At 38.7% G+C, this 12,784-nt stretch overlaps 1 protein-coding gene across 1 annotated transcript in view; it reads left to right on the forward strand.

Moving 5' to 3' along the window:
* The window catches only part of LOC136838424 (uncharacterized), a 56,453-nt gene that overhangs the window by 663 nt on the left and 43,006 nt on the right, over positions 1 to 12,784 (forward strand). The window lies entirely within an intron of this gene.

The following is a 12,784-nucleotide window of genomic DNA, read 5'->3' on the forward strand; positions in this document are numbered from 1 at the left end:
TCTTCAAAGCAGCGAACTGTATAGAGTACTATAGACGATACCATAAGTCCCCAACTGCACGCTATCTGCCTTTTACTTCTTATTTGTTCCTTTTGGTCTTTCTCTCATAATAATAATAATAATAATAATAATAATAATAATAATAATAATAATAATAATAATAGGGTAGAGGAAGCTGGGGTTTTAGGTAAACAATTTTTGATTCACTGACTATAATATAAATCAGTTGGTGATTCCATTTCGTGGATATTCGTTAACAACAAAGTATCAGTAATGATGATGATGATGATAACAGTGATGATGATATGGCAGCGAAGATAATGACAGAAGATGATGATGATTGTGAATAATCTCTCGATAATTTGCTTATGCAATTTTAAAATTTAGGCCTAGTGTACTATTTGTCACTGACTATGTAATAACAACTGTATCGACTATACTCTAGACAACCAAGTATTGTATCTGTTCCTTTATACATTTAATAATGCCTTTCTTTCAACACTTTAACTTTAAATCTCCTTCGGATTAACGAAAAACTACGTAAGAAGATAAATCAGGTAAGCTATCATGGCTCCCACGATCAGTATTCCCAGGATACTGAAACCGATCAAGGAATCTTTGCCGTAACCCTTGTTCTTCTTATCTTTGTAAGATCTCTTGAGCCTGTGATCTCTCATTTCTGGATTAAATCTGTCGGCGCCATTTTCGTGGTATTCCGAGTGATATGCGTCTACGTCGAAGCAAGCGTCCAGTCTGTCGAAAAATGTGACGGTTGGAGATTTGGAGTCCAGACCCATAATCCTCCCCAGGAGTTTCCGCCGTCCACGAAGCTGTAGCTTGCTGACATCAGTGTGTCGTCGGCAATCCCCCTCCTGAGGATGTCCGTCAGCCATTTTCCTCCGAAGTAGGGCACCGAAGAGAAAATGCAGTTTAGAATCAGCCTGGGGATGTCAGCAGGCTCCTCTGAGTATGCTGTTACTTTTAAAAATCCTGCTTCTTCCTGTTCTTCTACTTCTTCTCCTCCTCCCCTCCTTCTTCTTCTTCTTCTCCTCCTTTTTCTTCTTCCATATACCTCTCAGGATTCGGGTTCTCTCCGGTGACGTCATCGTAACTAATGTCTGCCAGTGTATCGTCGGCTGTGAATGATGGCTGGCATGTCGAGTCGTCGACACACAAGACTGTACCGTCGATCGCTGAATTTTTTGTCATAATTTCGGTAGAGTTTGCCATTCTAGTTTCGATTAAGAGGACTAGCAATCCTGAAAATAAAAAAACAGCTTTTAATTATGCATAAAAAAGGACGCATTATATGTATGCATTATATTTATGCGATCGCAAACTGTAATTAATTCAAGCTCCAAAATACAGAACTGTCTGTATGAGAGTAAACGAACAACAATGGAACACTTGGAAATTAAACTGATAGGTACTTTGGGGTATGATGTTATTAAGTAATATTTCTGGACAGGAACCAGGACATAGAATATTTAAAATGTTTTATTCATACTGAATGAGATATTAAGTGGAACTGTTTCAAAATGTTTGTAACACTGAGTGGGATATATTGGGTGAACATGTTATGTTATTATTTCATAATAACTGGCAAAATGTTAAGATATAATACTCATATTTTTTTAATGTATCTTCATCACACTAAATTATACTTAGAGAAAGTGCCTGGTGTTTATGCAATTTCTTGAAAAAATTTGATCACATTTTAAAGGTAATATCGTATAGCCGTGTGGGTTACAGAACTGAGATTACAAGAACTCTGGGTTCCTATCTATAGGGGTGGCTTCAGAGCAAATACAACACAGCAGTTACAGCCACTTTCATACTTTTAACTGCTGAATTGTGGAAGAACCCCATGCACATTAAAACTTCTACAACACTAGCCGTTTCATACACCTACAGGAGGCTCATCAGTAGCATGTCTGAAACTGTAATACTGTAACGTAGTCTCACGGTTCCTGTATACTAATGCGTTTCTTTTCCAGTTCCTCTTTCACACAAACTATCCAACCCTTTACAGGCCTGACGGAGAGTTAGACCTATAAAGCTTTAATACTTCTGAATTTAGACAATACTAGAGGCCGTGGTTAATGAAGAAATTAAATTTAAATAATCGTCAGGTCGAGGAGTACCTTTGCAAGAACAATATTAGATGCCATCATGACGTTAAGACTGAAGGACAATCTCTTGTTCTCCAAATATTAGAACAAAATTAGACCGTTTTCTGGTGCACGCACAGGAAAAAGGGCCTTATTTCATTCTCTCGTTAAATTAGACAATATTTTACTTACCAATTATGATGAAAGTAGAAGATTTATCCGCCATTTTGGCTGTCGTCTTCGTGAAGTTTGTATATTTTCTCTTAACTGTGTATGTAATGAAGTCACTGCATCGGCTTCCAGTTAACTGTCAATTTATCTCACCTCACGAAATCACCCGTCTATAACTCGCTGTCTAGGTTATCATGGCCAATTGAAATAAAGCCTATTTTGCACTTGTTATCACAGGCCTATATAACTACGGTTATCACAGGCCTATATAACTACGAAAGACCAGTAATATAGGACCTGTAGGTCTATAGGTAAATAACTGGAATATTAGTTATCGCAGGCCCATATGACTATGAAAATCTAGCAATTTCTAACCTGTAGGCCTATAGGAAATTATTAGAGTTTTCACAGGCCTATATAATTACGAAAAACCAGTAATGTATAATCAATAGGCCTTTAGGAAAATAACTGGAAATTATTAGGGTATGGTCTAACAGCAGAGCCACCTTTCCGCATACCCTGCTCCTTACCGACTGGCAGTTTGAGGTCTCGCGTGCCCCGTGAGTGGTCAGGGCACTTGGGCACGGGTGGATGGCATAAGTAGGATGGAGAGGGAGGTGGGGGTTATTTCTTTGGGGTTGCCATTATTATCAGTATTATATTTACAGATTATGCGTTTATGTTACACTGGTTCAAAAGTGTAATAGAAAAGTCTGAACATAAAATTTATATTCTGGTTCCTAAGTTCAAAGGTGTTTGAGGAAAAAACAAATTAAAAAATATAAACGGGAAATAATTTGAATGTGAAAGCATTGTGTAATTTGTAAATATAGGGGCCAGTTAATGACGTTTTTATGACGTTCAGATATTTAAGTGTATACATATGTATTTATATATATATTTATATATATGTGTTTGTACTATATATATTGTATATATATATTTTTTACACAAATGTGAGGATCAGAAGTAGGAGGAGAGTTCCAGAGCCTGAGGAAAGGTGGGGGTTTGAAGTGATAGAAATGATCATTCTCTCTCTCTCTCTCTCTCTCTCTCTCTCTCTCTCTCTCTCTCTCTCTCCCCGTTATCTTCTGCCAGTTCTTACACCAGGCATGTTTTACGTACATTTGCTGCTCATGTCTCTCTCTCTCTCTCTCTCTCTCTCTCTCTCTCTCTCTCTCTCTCTCTCTCTCTCTCTCTCTCTCTCTCTCTGAGGTGCATGTCAACCCATATACTGCCATTTTCTATTTATTCAGGACCGATTTGTAAACTTCTTGTTTACCAAAGCTTCCAACTTAAACTCCGCCAGGTGTTCAAATGCGCGACAGACTGGGCCAGTCGTCTTTCTACAAAGGGAATTGCGTTACTCTCATTAGTACGGCAAAATTCATTTGATTAGTTTATTATTGAAATTACTGAAATTCCCATCTGGCCTAGGTCTTCATCTATGACCTTTTTCTACGATTTTCTTCCTCCAGGTCTGTGTCATGTGCCTTCCCTATCTGCTTTTCTCACTGACTCTTCCTCCCCCCACGTCTCATCACATGACCAGACCATCTGCATCATTTAATATGTGATCTTACACCCTCACTTTTGCTAAATGGTATAGCCTTTGCTTCCCAGAATCTTAATTATTTTGTTTGTCAGTACCCATGTACCAGCTAGATAGAATGGTACACATCTTGTTCACGTATCATTAATTTTTGGCTCTTTTTTTTATGAATGGGATACTGTATTATTTACCAGGATTCCAGCAATATCTTTCCACTTCGTTCAGATAGTTGCTATGTTTTGATTAGTTTTCTGTAAAAGAAAACTATTGTGCCGGCTTTGTCTGTCCGTTCGCACTTTTTCTGTCCGACCTCAGATCTTAAAACCTACAGAGGCTAGACTAGAGGGCTGCAAATCGGTATGATGATCATCCACCCTCCAATCATCAAGCATACCAAATTGCAGCCCTCTAGCCTCAGTAGTTTTTATTTTATTTAAGATTAAACTTAGCCATAACCGTGCTTCTGGCAATGGTATAGGATAGGCCACCACAGGGCCATGGTTAAAGTTTCAAGGGCCGTGGCTCATACAGCATTATACCGAGACCATCGAAAGATAGATCTCTTTTTGGTGGCCTTTATTCGCTGTAGCGGTTGTACAGAAAACTCGATTGCGCCGAAGAAACCTTGACTCATTTTTTACTTATGTATTTTTTCGCTTTTCTCTTGGTACAGGCTTCGCAGCCCACGGTATTCAGTAGGTAACAATGTTCTACCTTTCTAAGGTATTCCATTACAAGTATGTTTCGTTTATAATTGATAAATCAAGATTATAATGAACTGATTATTAAAACACATAAATCAAGGACAATAGGACTTTATTAAGAAGGAAAGTAAACTACATACAGACATTTACATATTATTGATTTACACTTTCTTTCAGTCTGAGGTTTTGGGAATATACTTGAGAATCTGGGTTTCATTCGTGTACGAAGTGAGAGAATTTGTAATGTATTACAATGAACAAAAACTAATGGTAGGTCCTCACTTTGAGTACGTTATTTTTTTTTTTTCAAAATATGCAAAGATTCTCATGGAAAAATCTTACAAAGGCCTTTTCCTTGCAAAGCAGGCTACCTCAGAGAAAAGGAAAGCCCTTGTATGAGAAAAGTTAAAAAAACAAAGAAACTTACAAATCAGTGAATAGAGCTGAGGGAATAAGGAAGCAAATATAACGTAATTAATGCCCATTTAACTAAGGATATTGAGAGAGAGAAAGAGGGTAAAGCTACAAAGTACCACCTTGCAGATCGCCCCTAGTCTCAAGTGAGATTTTTGAGAATTCTGGTCTGTGGAACTTTCGAGCAGATACAGTGAACGCAGAGTAAAGATATTTTGTATATTTAGTTCACAATTACAAGTTAAACTACCGAGCTTTAATCTAACTGGCAACAAAATGTTACTGTACAATGAGTCCAGTTGAAAATATAACTGGCTAGATTTATATAGGGTGATTTGATATTGAAGAACTGACGTTACAACTATCACTGGCTCTCTGGCTCGACCGCTAGAATCGTGATCAGTTCTTATGTAGACCTTTAGTTTTGATTTCTAGAAAGCCAAGATGGACTCGGTATAGAAGTATAGTGAGCAGGGATTATAAAAGATGAATCTGATGGGTTGTGAGTCAGTATTAAGGAAACAATAAAGCTTTATTGAAGATTAGTAAATCTGTGTCAAGCAGACCTATAGCCCACTAGTCTGAAAAAAAAGTAACCTAGGTGGCCTAGCTATGGCTATCATAATCGTGCTTATCTTAATCGACATTTCCTTAACTGTTACGAAGAATTTGCAGATTCAGCAATAGTAGCAATCAAGGTTGATATAATTAAAGTTATATGTGGAACTTGGTAGCAACAGTATTTGTAGTAATAGTAATAAGTCTGTGTGTGTTTGTGTAAGTACATGAAAACATCTGTTATAAATATTTGTACATAACAGTGAAGTGGGGGCCATGGATAACGTAAATGATATTTTGTTTCACTTAGACATTTCTGTTGAACGTTAATTTCAATCTTATAGTTATGGTTTTGTCCAGGAATCCTTTAAAAACATTTAACAGCTATGTAGAATTTGTTGCTAATACTGGGCACATGAAATGAGAAAATTTTCAAGATTCGCCTTTGTGTGTGGCTCAGAGATATTGCACTACTTGAAGCAACCTGTGTTAACTCCACAGTAAAGGCTTATGTCATGGTAGGGCATATAACCTTTGTTCAAAGTTATTTTCATTATACTGAAACAAGTTTTTGTTTTGTTTTGTTTATTCGTCATTTAAAGATGCAGTGTATGCACCTGTGTGAGTGTATGTGTGTCTGTGTATAGAAGAGGGGTGAGAACCTTTAACTTATTTTTTTCGTTGCTGGCTTCAGTCAGTCAGACGCCAGCCCAGGTACGGGAACTTCTTATCCACAAAGACAGAAGAAAACTGGAAAATTTTTAAAAATAAAAATGCAGTTTTTAAAATTAATACCACAGTCCAGTTAAATTCAAGATTCCTTCGTCGGTTCTTCTGCCTCTGTTCTGTTAGCACGGACATGTGGTAGATTTTCAAAAGCTGCCCATCGCGCGAAAGCGTTGGTGACATCCCTGAGAATCCCCGACAATACTTCTCCCTCTCTGGAGATATCATGGCGTCCGCCTCCTCCGCCACCACCACCCCCTTCCACAGATATGAAGAAGTAGACGATGTAGGCGATAAATGCCCCGAACATTGCTATAGCGAAGATGCTGTACACGTCTAGACTCATCTTTCCGAAGCCATTCCCGAACATCCTGTTGATAAGAATACAGAGGGTAGATTTAGGGCACTAAATAAGATGAATAAATACTAATAAATTTGTGATAAAAACTGAAATTGGCAAACATGACGCGTGGTTGCGTTAACAAACTAGAATATGTTGTGATAAGTGTGAGGTTTTATTTAAATAATTGCAAAGTGACAACTCTCAGATGTTGTTTTCGTACAAGTGACGTGTTGTTCAGAAATCTTTGCAAATCAATAACTTTTTTTTTTGATGTGATGCACAACAAATACTGGAATTAAGGAAGCTTATGATTCTGGGCCATTTAACGTATTTTTTTAATATCTAGCTCAGAGCAGTTTATTTTAACAAAAATAAGAACAATATAACAAATAAAAGAACTGTCGTCTTACCCTCCACCACTCCGCCGATTCCCGCTCAGTTCTGAGATCAGAACCTGTGCAATGTCAGCCATCCCCAGTCGTTGCTCGAATTCGCTTGGGTTTTCCTGATAGAGCCTTATTAATTGTTCGAGTTTGTGGGAATTCGGCCCATTGCTTTTATTGTTGTCGAATAGATCCCTGTCCCTTTGACCTCGAGGGACGACGTTGGTGCTAGGCCGAGGAGGATTTAGGTCGAAACCGAAGCCGTTGAAGGCGTTGGTTTTAGAGGGCGCGTAGCCGTTCAGCCGTTGTGGGTGCTGAAGACGGTTTCTGTTGTTAATCAAACTTCCGCCACTGTTGCTGTCGTCATTGTAATAACTGTTTGCGACTTGGTTGCCTTTGGCGCCATTCTGGCTGTGGTCGTAATCGTCATAATAGGGGTCGCTGTCGATGTTATGGTTCGTGTCGTAGTTGTGGTTTCTGTAGAGGCTTTGCTGATTGTAATCTTCTTCAATGTTTTGTTCGCCATGATTCCTGGTGCTGTCTGAGAAGACCCGGGTGATATGTTGCCGGTCCTCGTTGTTGTATAGAGTGCCATACCCGCTCGTAACGAAGTCGCCTGGGGTAGTATGTCGACCGTAAGGTCCGAAATGCCGTTGCCTGCTTGCTTTGGTTCCCAGGCCTGCTTGAGCTAAGTGGACAAGCAGCGTGAGCAGTGCCTGCGCCGTCAGTAGGATCTGAAAATAGGACATTGGTTATTGGTCTGCGAAGGCTGTAATTTCGCGGTATTTTTAGTATCTGCTCTTATGTGCTTTGCTGAGCTTATCAGAAAAGTAGAGTAAGAGAGAATTAAGTAGAGATTAAAGAAGAATTTAAGTTAATTTTTTCAGAGTAGAAAGTCTGAAAATATTGTAGATCATAGAGATGACATATATAGTTACAATCACTCTATGAAATCGACTAGTGTCAAAGAACTACGAAAGAATATTATTACACAATATTAGTGTCTGTTATAAAAAAAATATGAATTATATATGAAAATAAACGAAAAACAGTTAATTCTCAGCTTCAAGATATAAGTTTGCTATTGTTAACACTGTAGATGAACGTTTTTTCAAATAAAACCCAGTGTCTCTTAATTTCCATTGATCACTCCAGCATTCTGAAAATGTTTTAATCGACGGAATGACCAACAACGTCTCTCTGTGGGCAAGGACGAGCAACCGCAACTAAAATGCAGTGCTTAGTACGTTGCCCAAGCCTTGGAAAGTACGGTGTGACTCCAAGGGGCCAGCGAAGGAGTTAGGCTCCCACGAAGATAAGTACTCAGAGCTGACAGCGTATTATCTTTGGCCGAAAACAAAAGAAGGTAAACGAACTAAGTAATCAATTCGTTTATATCACACATCTGCCACAAAGGACGGGGTGGAAAAGCCATGTAATATGTGTAAATAACCAAGGAAGTGTTGTAACGTTGTTGCCTAGTCATCGTTTAAGGGGTTGTTTCGCCTTAGGAAGGAGAACAACGGTGCTGCGACCTACTGCTAAAGGTGTACGCTGCTGTAGCAAGAGTACGAGAGTGGCGTATCCTGAGGGAAGGGACAAAACGGTTTTGGTTCGGTTTTGGGGCGCTCGTAGACGCATGGTTGACCAAACCTCTTCTTCTCTTCTTCTTCTTCTTCTTCTTCTTCTTCTTCTTCTTCTTCTTCTTCCTGTTGTTGTGGTGGTGGTTGCGATCCCCTTCTTCTTCTTCTTCTTCTTCTTCTTCTTCTTCTTCTTCTTCTTCTATTGTTGTTATGGTGGCAACTGCGATCTCTAATAGACCTATGGTTGAGGTAGTACGAGTTAATGAAAATGAAGATTTCCTTGAGGGATGATAGTTTTTGTGGAGAGGTGACGCCAGTTTTAGTAACCTTTAATCAATCAGTCATGAGAAGTACAACAGTGAGTCCGTAGATGTCACTATACCTTCTTCCGATTCCGTAAATCATTTTTAACGTGTATATGGGTGTATATTATAATGTGTATATGTATATACATATACATGTGTGTATACGTCCCGTTATCCTTACACTTCACATTAATTAGTTCATCTACAGATCATTCACAAATGTCCATCGCATTTCTTTTGTTATCACTCCTTTCAGTAACTCATCTCCACTGGTCCCAGCTTGGGCAAGCACTTTAGGGTATCATCCATCCAGCCAGCTTCTGTATAAAAACCTAAGGGTCGTTAGCCAGCGCTAACTGCCCTCACCACCACGTGCCCACTTCGTTAAATAGGTCAGAAAGCGTTCGACCTGTCCTCCAGGGTCCTTCCTAACGGGGCACGTTGGTTGAAGGACCCCGTTGAACATATTCTTCAACGACTCAGTTTTTTTGTGAGGGGGTGGGGAGGTGTTGGTTACCGTTGATGAACGATTGCCCGGGCATCTAGCTTGACCTTCACTGATAACCTCGGGCATCTCACTGATACAGGGCATCTTCCCGCAATGTGCCCTATATCACGGAGGCGTGGGGTGGGTATGCTTCTATAAATTATAGGTATGTTTTTCCTTATAGTCATATATAATAATAATAGATTTTATATAGGCTTATGGCCTATACATGGAATATACATACTAGAGACAATGACATACTCATTCTAGATACATGAGATAACATGATAAAAATGATAAATCGGCAATATCCACAGTTATATATATATATATATATATATATATATATATATATATATATATATATATATATATATATATATATATATATATATATATATAAGTGTTTAAGTACTGCTAGTATATTTGGACTGTTTATTCCGTCGTCTCCCCTTCTGAATCAAAAGCAGTCCATATGATCTCTAATAATTGAGGTTCTGACTGCCTTGGCCGAAGGGCAGACCACTCATCGTCCCCTTTCTGACGGCACGTAGCACACGTTAGGCCAGGACATCTTATATTTACTTTGTGGAAGTCAGTAGTCATTGGTATATACTTTTTTGACAACCGTTTTTCATTCCCAGTGCGGCCAGGTTTTGGAATTCATACATTTCTGATAGTTCCAAGAATTCCTCGGTCTGGTTAACAACCAGTCTCGTATTTCTTTTCGTCTCCGCCAAGGCGTAGGATAAATAAGGGCGTATTGTTGGCCCCTTCCGTAGGCCTCTTCCGTAGAAGGCATTTGCACTATTTAGCTCGTTCATTTCCACTTTCAGAATGTTTGAAAGCCAAAAAATTATTCTACAGACCTTTTGAGATATGTACGAGAAAGTAAAGGTATTGATGAATTTCTTAACAGGATTGCTTAACAATTTGTACCAGAGCTTTTAATGACAAAATTCCATTACGAATTGTTATTCCTACATCTTAAGACTGACGGTAATTGCTGAGGTTCTGCAAGGCGCAGCGGATATAATGTGTTATTGATAATGACAGGACCATATGCTACATTGACTACAAAACTAACGAGTGAACTGACTTCTTGATTCGATACGTTTTCTTTCACGTCTAACGAGTTTTGGATTACTGTTCTTCCTTCATAATCATTCATCATCTAAGAGTTGGACCCTTCCCTTCCTTGTTTAAATTCCGCCTTTCATTCTTTCTCCTCTTTTTTTTCTTGCGTTCGTCGTGCTTGAACCAGACAACGTCATTTGGTTGGGATGGTCTGGACATGCGATGAGAAAAGGTGAGGAACAGATAGAAAAGTAAGGGAAATGAAACTGGATTAAGGAGATTGACGAAGACCCGGACCACTTGGGAAGTCATGGAGAAAGTGCGTTGACAGAGACCTGGGCCTTTTGGGAATTCATGGAGAAAAAGCATCAGTGAATACCTGAACCATAAGGGAACTGAAGGAGAAAGGGCATTGATGCAGACCTGTGCCACTTGGGCATATATGGAGAAAGGGCACTAAGTGGGAATCCATGGAAAGAGAACATCAACGAAGTCATGGAACTATTTGGAATTCATAGAGGAAGGGCATCAGTCAAGACTTAGGCTGAATAGGAATTCATGGAGGAAAGGCCTTCAGGGAAGACTTAGTCCAGTTGGGAATTCTTAGAAAAAAGGCTATGGTGAAGACCTGGACATATGGGAATCCATGAGGAAAGGAGGTGGATGGTGACCTGAGCCTGTTGCACATATTTTGGTCTTTGACAGTCATAGGGTAAGGTAAAAATGTTAAGAGGCCTTTAATTTGAAAACTGCAAGTAAAAAAACAGTTTTATGAACGCCTATAATCATAATAGAAAATACAGAGTTTTTCAAATTAGAATTTGTTTCAGAAAAATGGAAAAACTCTTGAAAAGTCAAACTATGTAGCATTAATATTATATATGTATTCATTTTGTATTATTAATGTTCAGTACCTCAGCCAAAAGTATCACAGAATTTATTAAGCAACGGGCTTTTTGCGAGCTATTCATAAGAGCTGGCATAGGGCCACCTTAATCCATCAGCAAAATGTATGAATTGAATTGAATATAGAATTTAGGCCAAAGGCCAAGCGCTGGGACCAAAGAGGCCATTCAGCGCTGAAACGGAGATGACAGTAAAGGTTTGAAAGGTGTAACCAGGAGGAAAACCTCAAAGCAGTTACTCATGAGATCAGCTGTTAGAGAGGGTTAGGAAAGTAAGATGGAAGAAGAGGAAAGAGGGACAGTAATAGAATAAAGGGGTTGCAGCTAGGGGGCCTTGGAAGGCACTGCCAGGCATTACGTAATCGCTTACAGTCCAAGTGTGAGGGGTTTACGAAAGAGAACGTACTCGCCAAAATAATTACTCACCATATTGACTTGACACAACCGTTAGCTTCTCTCTCTCTCTCCTGAGCGACGAATTTCTGTAGGATACCGCTTAGCTGATTCCTGCGGAGAGGGTCGACCGACCCGTTCCTTCGACGATTGACGCCCTCAGAAAACGGATTTTTTTCCCCCTAACGTTTTACAGCTCTGCCGGAGAAGTGCATGGCATTGTCGAATGGTAAATTTAGATCTGATCTTTTGCCTTCGCTGTCTATTTGTAAATCATTTGTAAATGTTATCGTTACAGAGGAGACAATGTTTATAGACGTTTTTATGCCAGCTTTTCTTCCTTTTTCTTATTGTACATAGATTTATTCATTGAATGTTTGTTTACAAATCACTTACAGTAGTTTAAGTTTTTGTTTACAGAGGAAAATGTTCATAGACGTGTTGTTTATACCAGATTTCCCTCCTTTTTTTCGTTATATTTATATTTGTTTTACTCGTTGAATGTTTTTTTTACAAATCATTTACAACTGTTTACGTTGCTGTTTACAGAGGAGACAGTGTTCATAGACGTCCTGTATATACCAGATTTCCCTCCTTTTTTTGTAATATATATTTTTTCATATTCGAATGGTTATTTACATTGCATTGGAATTGACTGCAATGCTGCCGCCACATGAATCCTTATTAGAATATTTAGTATTTTTCTATTTCTTCTTGTGGTTTTTTAATGTTTTTTTTACGTTTTATTTCCCGACAACTGTTGTCATGTAGCGGTTTTTTTCATGTCCAGTGACCTACTTCAACGTGCAAGCAGTGTTGCTTTCTGTTGAACCGCTTGCCTTCGGAATTAGCTGTAATTGCTAGAGACTGCTTTTTTGGAAAAGCAACGCTAATTAACAGTAAAAAGTAACACTTGGCACATTGGTTTTATCTGCCACATTTCACATACGATGTCATCACATTAAAATTCAAGTTGTGATTACAATTAAGATTGTTTTGTTTTTATATTTTGCGAAGCAAAAATAGGGGAAAAAGCGTTATTATTTTAGATATATACAAAACCAGATTAGAG

Source organism: Macrobrachium rosenbergii, chromosome 5, assembly GCF_040412425.1.
Source record: "Macrobrachium rosenbergii isolate ZJJX-2024 chromosome 5, ASM4041242v1, whole genome shotgun sequence".
NCBI lineage: Eukaryota > Metazoa > Arthropoda > Malacostraca > Decapoda > Palaemonidae > Macrobrachium > Macrobrachium rosenbergii.